Here is a 6,000-nt window from a genome sequence, read left to right as displayed (position 1 = left end):
TATATATAATATATATAATATATATATATATATATCTATATATATATATATATAGATATAGATAGAGTAGGGGGGGGGGTTGATACGATAGATAGATAGATAGATAGATAGTAGATAGATAGATAGATATCCGAAATGTGGCGCCATATTTATGCAATAGCGAACTACACAATCACGAAAATAATGATAAGGATGACATCAATCTCCATTTAACTGTTAATCATTAAAATTCGCGAGCAAAACAATATGATTTCTAAATACTTTATTAATTAAATGTCACGACAGCCAATGCCATTTTTAAAGGTCTGGCGGGCGTCTTCCCAAAAGTATCCCCGCTCAAAAGCTCTCAACCAATCAGAGTGCGTTTCATAGAGAAGACGATTCGTTTTGACCAATCACAGCTTAGAATACAAATACCTAAGGATTCATTTCGACCAATCACATGTAAAGGTTACAGCCGCCTAAGGCAGATATTTCGCGCCATTTAACTAAGTGTAAACAAACCGCGATCAGAGCTTAAGTTTGATTGTGGATTTTTCTCGTTTAATTTCACGTTTTTGACGATTATTTACGCCATTTTAAGTAAGTTAAGGTATGTACGTGAGTATTTGCCACGCCAAGATTCGCTATTCGCTCAAGTGATTGGGTTTTTAGGGTTTAAAATGGGGTTAAATACCCGGTCTCGTGTGCAGGCATACGTAGCCGAAGGATTACCTAGGTAGGCTTAAGGCTTAAATTTATAAAAATTCCTTCGTAAATAATACTTTTAATCACTTAAATCTACACGTTCATGTTTATTATATTATATATACTTCTATTTCGTGGCTTTTTAGGGTTTAAAATGAGGTTAAATACCCGGTCTTTAGGAGTAGGCAGACGGCTGCCTTAGGGGTATGGCTAATACTAAGGTACTTTCGTAAAATTTCCTTCGCAAATAATAGTAGATTTAGCTAATAACTTAAATCTAAACATTTAGTTTTATGAAGTTATTTATAGGCTACTTCAATTTCATTATTAAACAGTTGCCTAGGCTCTGTAATTGACGGCAAACTGTCATCGCCAAAGAGACCTAAGCCAATGTACCTAGCCTAGCCATAGCTACTAGGCTAGTTGAACGCCTAGATTTTTGGCTTAGCTAGGGTAAGCGACCGCTTTGACTGGCCAGTCACCGACTACCACGGCTAGGCCACCCTCTGAAAAAGTACTTTTAATGTGTCCTGACACCGGAGATGATCACCAGTCACAAGTTGTTGGTGGTGAGAGAAGGAGCTCAAGACCTCTACTCTCCTTTCGAAGTAAATATTTTCTCCAAAGTTAGAAAATAAGGCCATATTTTAAGATTTAAACAGAGGGTAATGAAAAGGGTGGCCAACACAGTGCCCACAACCCCAAAATGCTTTTGAAGTTTTTACTTACAGCTCCAAATAGCCTAGGTAGTAGCCTATTTCAAAGATTGACGCCATCTCGATGTTTGCGGAGTCCCTTGTGTCAACAAACTTCCCATATCCTGTGCTAAATCCGCACATCACTTGTACCCATAGACGCTGGGGCACTTTCATCACAACAATTGTAACCCCGACCTCTAATCAACACTTAGGTATTCATACTTATTCAAGGGGACTATGGCATTCTTTGTGGCGTTTTGCACCTTTCAATTGTTTATTAGTAATGTCAGTTGGTATGTGTTTACCCTCCAAACTGGGTATAAGACTTACACAAAACAGGGGAAATAAGTGAAATTAGCGTATCTAGCTATTTGTAGCACTATATACATAGGTATTACAACAATTTTATCATTACTGCATTACTATGACAACTAGAATTCATGGAAACAGTTTGTAAATGCATCGGCGTATGTGTGAAGCTCCACTAGATTGGCAACAATGAGTCTTTTTGCCGTCGTCTCCTCGTGCTTCAGAAATAGCTATGTTTAATTTTTTAGGGTTAATTTGGTTGCAAAAAAGGGATAATAGACATGAATTAAATAAACATTTTGAAGTAAAGTCAAACTAAATAATGAATAAAGTAAACAATTAAGGGAATAAAGCTTTGCACCACATAGGTAAACAGTGTAGTCGTCTGCTGCTCGTAACCATGTTTGCAAAGTGAGTGCTTAGGAACCAGAAACAGCAACGTGGTTCAAGTGCAATGTGGAGTGAATTATGACCAACATGTGTATAATTACAATCAAATAAGCAATGGAGTTTCAGTTGTGATGGCAGTAATGATAAATCCACCGATTACAAGGTAAAATTGAATTCAGTTCAAACCATGACCCCGGGAATAAAAAGTTTCATACTTTCACTAATATAGGCAACAAAATGTTGTTTTATTGTGCTGATTACATCTGCAATCTTGATTAAGATCAATAAACTTTACACATATGCTAACATTGTTCAAATGAGTCATGGTTTGAACTGAATTCATTTTTACCTGTATTTGGTGGTTTTATCCTTACTGCCATCATAGCTGAAACTCCACAGTGCTTATTTGATTGTAATTATACACATTTTGGTCTTAATTCACTCCAAATTATACTGGAACTACATTATGGTTCCTGGTTCCTAAGCGCTCACCCCACACAGTTGCAGGCAGCACACGACTACACTGTTTATGAGGTGCAAAGCTTTATTCCCTTAATTGTTTACCTTACTCATTATTTAGTTGAACTTTACTTTGCTACTTCAAAATGTTTATTTTAGTTCATGTCTGTTATCCCTTTTTTTTGCAACCAAATTAACCCAGAAAAATTACAGATATTTCTAAACTAGATACCAGTTGGCAACACTGATAAACAATAGAAGAGCACGAACAACGCCGTAGGTACTGTTCACAGCAAAACTGTTGATATTTGAGTCAGGAGTCTTGTTACTTCTTCAGCAACGAATATTTTCAAATTAATAATCGTGAATATGTAAAAAAATTGTGCAAATCATGACCTTATACTGCTGGTGAACTATTTATTTAAATAATTATCGAGTGCACGCTTCTTCTTTCTACCAACAAATCGTAGTTTCCTTGGATGTGCCAGATGGTTGGTGTCATTGTTTATGATTGTTTTGAAGAAAGTGTCCCAGCGTCTATGGGTAAAAGTAGTGCGCGGATTTAGCACATACAATGGAAAGTTTATTGACACAAGTGACTCCGCAAACATCTAAATGACATCATCATCTACATTTTTGGTGTTTTAAGTAAAGATTTCGAAAGTGTCGTGGAGTTATGTTTGCACTGCGCATCGCTAGCCATTCATTAACCTCTGTTTAATCCTAAAATGTGACCTTAATTTCTAACTTTGAAGAAAATACTTACTTCGAAAGGAGAGTAGAGGTCTCGAGCTGTTGCTCTCACCACAGATGACTCGTGACTGTTGCCCGCCCATCTCCGGTGTCAGGATGTGTTCAAGTACTTTTTCGGAGGGTGGATCCACAAGCGGCCAAAACTGGATCAGCTAGTCCAGTCGGTTGTTTCCCCTAGACCTTTCAAACATTTCTGCAAACCTTTCTGTTCCTCCTGTTGCACCTTTCAAACCTCTTGCTGTCAATTTCCATTTCAGCATTGTATGACCTCATAGGGTGAAATACTGAATGGCCAGCCTCTACCATAGTGCGACCACCTTCCCAAAAATCAGAAACAATGGCCTTAATTAGTGACTTGGGAGAGAAAACTGACTTCGAGAGGAAAGTAGAGGTCTTGAGGTGTTGCTTCGACGGATGCTGGCTCTTGGCCATTGTCTATCCTCTGTTACAGGAGGTGTTAAAGTTCTTTTTCGGGAAGGTGGTCGTGCTACGGTAGAGGTCGGCCATTCGGTATTTTACCCTAGGTCCCAGCGCTTGGCCTCTGGCCTAAATTCTGCATTCAGTCAATCAATCAAAGCAAATGTTTTAAGCTAAACTATCCTTCAATTTCAAGAGCTATTTAAGCTAATGAAGGCTTCATGGTTTGGTTGGGGAATTCTCAGGACTGGCTGTTTGGAATAGGGTAGGCTAGGACTAGGGCTAGCCTAACTATGTCCTGGTCCCTGCCAGTCGCTGACTGGAATATTCACCTGCCTTTGGTAATTCTGTGCAATCGTACCACATGGAAATTGATTTTTCCTATACTTTTAGCATTGCTGATGAAGGAGGTGACTTTGTTTATTGGCGTCAGTTATTATTCACCTCGGTATTTCAAAGTAATAACTCCTCACGGACAGCAAGGAACGGTCCCACAAATTCGAAAGCCACTAGGGATTGGGGGTCAACTGTATTATGCCCGGGGGTCAACTGTATTATGCCCTGTTTAGTACTAGCCCCTGGATATAGTGTTTATGGTTATATGTGTTGTAATTTTTCTTTTTATTTGTAATTTGTTCCAATACGTAATACAAACCATCGGTCCTTTAACAATAGGAAGTAGCTAGCGGCAGCTGGAACGGTCGTAAGCTTTGAACAAGGGGAGAACGGTAGTTAACTGCTTGTCCGACAGTCGCGCGCCGTGCGACTGGGAGGTAAACAAATCACTTTTATTGTAGTGTCTTACCGAACAATTATAGAGCCGTGATTTCCACGAGCGGCAGGATACTAAATTCAAATTTAGCGCGTCGGCGTCGCCAACACTGGTGGTGATGACGTCATCTCCCTCCACTCGCGGGAGAACCAGGTACAACTGCCCAGGTGAATCCAATTCTTTTCCTGCCGGCGTCTGGTGAACATCGGTGGTCGGTGCGGTTGGATGACTTTGCTTCGCTTTTTTTCTTGTGGAATTGATCTTCGGAATTGGTGAAGTACTCCTTTTTGGCGTTGTTGTTATTTTGCTTTTTATTTAGGCGTTGCCATGTCGGATCTAGTCCGTCGGGAGTTAGGTTTTGCATCTCAGGATGTAAAACTAGATATCCAAGTTAGAAATATGATTCTCACACTAAATGTGTAAGTGTAGGGGACAGGTTTGTTCAGCAGATCGAACATGTAACGAGTGTAGTGATTGGACTGATTCTCAATGGAAGTTTTTTAGTTCATACTCGGAGAAATTAGCTAAAGACAGAATTAGAAAAGCAGCGCTTAGGGAAAGTAGACTTAGCTCCGCTTCGTCTTGCGATGCTTCTGTTCCTTCTGTTTCTCCTCAAATTGTTATGTCTCCTTTAGTTACACCTCCTATTCCTCCTACTAATCCCACTTCTCCGGCTTCCCGTGTAGTTTCTTCCGACACCATTGCCAGTCTGGAATCGAGGTTAGATCAGAAATTTTGGGTACTAGCGAATACGGTTTTGCAACTTGGTAATTCAGTTAAGACGTTTTTGGAGAAAGCGGCTTCAGTAAGAGTGTAGTTGAGGGTGCGTCTGTCTGTCCTGACACGTCTCCTAGACAAAGGTCACTGTCCAGCTCCCCCGCACCGGGGAGAAGACATACCGGAAGTCCAAGGGAGTCGATCGGGATTTGCCCACAGACAGGCGCCTCTCTTGTTGAGCCTGTTGCGCCTCAACAGGGCTCGGTTAAGCGTTGGAAAGGTGTTGCGGTCAGACGCCTTTCGAATGATTCAAGCGATTCGTCTCCGGTCGAGCGGCGCTCTTGGCGAGATTCGCCCGTTTCGCGTCCCTTAAAGAGGCGTTCAGGCGCCGATTCTTCGCCTCCTCCAGTCAAGCGGTATAAGGAGCCTGAGAGTAGGGTTGCGCCGCGCCCGTTAGCGGCTCGTTCGTCGCCTCAATCTGTGCCTTTTTCGGCTCCATCTACTAGTAGAGATTGTGGTTTTAGCGCTGTAGCTAGCAGTTCTAAGGGTGTTTCTTTAGGCGCTTTTTCGTCTGTTACGCCTGTTTCGCTTCGAATTTCGGCGGCTCAGAGCGAGGCGCAAGTAGTTTTTCCGCCTCCTGCTGAACATTTAGGCTCTTCCAAGCCTACGTTAACTGTTTTTGATTCGTCTCTGGCGCCTTGGCGCAAGCAGTTAGAGATGTTAACCAACTGGATGAATGAGTCCAAGGGTGGTTCGAAACCTTCAGATCCGGTTGTAGTTCCGTCTACTTCTTCGGCG

At 41.4% G+C, this 6,000-nt stretch overlaps 1 protein-coding gene across 2 annotated transcripts in view; it reads left to right on the top strand.

The window, feature by feature from the left end:
• The first annotated feature begins 478 nt into the window (after positions 1-478).
• LOC135205307 (cell division control protein 6 homolog) overlaps positions 479-6,000 on the top strand; it is an 83,121-nt gene continuing 77,599 nt past the window's right edge. Inside the window, exon 1 of one of the 2 annotated variants that reach the window (XM_064235729.1) lies at positions 479-592. The gene's annotated coding sequence lies outside the window, so the exon portion shown is untranslated. The remainder of the gene's footprint in view (positions 593-6,000) is intronic. The other variant, XM_064235731.1, reaches the window with a different exon arrangement.

This window comes from Macrobrachium nipponense, chromosome 49 (assembly GCF_015104395.2).
Source record: "Macrobrachium nipponense isolate FS-2020 chromosome 49, ASM1510439v2, whole genome shotgun sequence".
NCBI lineage: Eukaryota > Metazoa > Arthropoda > Malacostraca > Decapoda > Palaemonidae > Macrobrachium > Macrobrachium nipponense.
This window is presented reverse-complemented; position numbering and strand designations above follow the sequence as displayed.